The sequence below is a fragment of the Fukomys damarensis genome, unplaced genomic scaffold (genome assembly GCF_012274545.1).
Source record: "Fukomys damarensis isolate Sample0158 unplaced genomic scaffold, DMR_v1.0_HiC HiC_scaffold_31, whole genome shotgun sequence".
Taxonomy (NCBI): domain Eukaryota; kingdom Metazoa; phylum Chordata; class Mammalia; order Rodentia; family Bathyergidae; genus Fukomys; species Fukomys damarensis.
Window position 1 is genome coordinate 659,965 of NW_022900943.1, and position 1,223 is coordinate 661,187.

Genomic DNA, 1,223 nt, shown 5'->3' on the forward strand with positions numbered 1-1,223 from the left:
GTACATGCCAATAATCTCAGCGACTTCAGAGGCTGAGACAGAAGGATCACAAATTTGAGGCCAGCCTTGGCAACTGAGACCCTGTCTCAAAATAAAGTTTAAAAAAGGGCTGAGAATGTAGCTCAGTGGTCCCTAGTTTCAATCTTCAGTACTGAAAAAAAATAACATATTGTAAAGGAGGAAATGGTATATATCTGGAGGCCAGAAAACAGAACTGCAGTTATAACACACAATTACCTTTGTTCAGCCAAATTAGTAAGCAGTCACTCACCTGACTGAACAGAGATTAGGAGGTTTAGCACACTAGAGAGAACTGAAATCATTGGGCATGGTAGCACATGCCTGCACTCCCAGCACTGAACAGTGAGACAGAAGGCCAACCTGGGCTACAAGTTGGGTTCACAGCCAGCATGAACTAAATAGAGAGACTACCTCAAAACTAAAACTAAAAATATTTTTTTAAAAAACTGAAATCTTTAGTTAGGAGCTTGGATGGAATATTTCATGGTTCTTGGCAAGTGAAAAAGGCAAATCTTCAAATAACAGTAATAACAAACTGACTATTCAGTTTGGAGTCTCCACTTAGTTGGCCAAAAAAGTTTTCCTAACATGAACATTGGAGAATTGTGTAGTGTTTTTTTTGTTTTTTTTTTTTTTTCATTTGTTTGTATAAATTTGTCCAGGCTGGCTCCAAACTCCTGGGCTCAAGTGATTCTCCTGCCTCGGCCTCCTGAGAGGCTATATGCACATGCCACAGTGCCCAGCCCTGAAGAAAATTTAAAGTCAAAGCTTTAAAATATTTTCAAATTAAACTCAGTCCCCTACGAGCAATAGTTCACCTTAGGATTTCTCAACCTGACAACATTGCAAAATTAATATATATTCAGTGGAAACAGTAGATAGACAGATATAGACAGACACATAATTGTGCTGTTTCCAATATTGAGGACTGAACCCAGGGCCTTCTCACAGAGCTATTTACCCAGCCCTTATTTTTTATCTTGAGACAGGATCTTGCTAAATCGCTAAGTTGCCCAAGCTGAGCTTGAACTTGCCATCCTCCTGCCTCAGCCTCCCAAAAGTAATTTAAATTTTGAATTTTGATCTTTCTAGCCAACATGTAGTACAATACCCTCAATAGGTTGGGCTCCCTAGGCAGTAGCAGCAAGAAGCAGCTCCTAGGCAGCCACTACACCATAACGCTAAATAACCAATACTATATA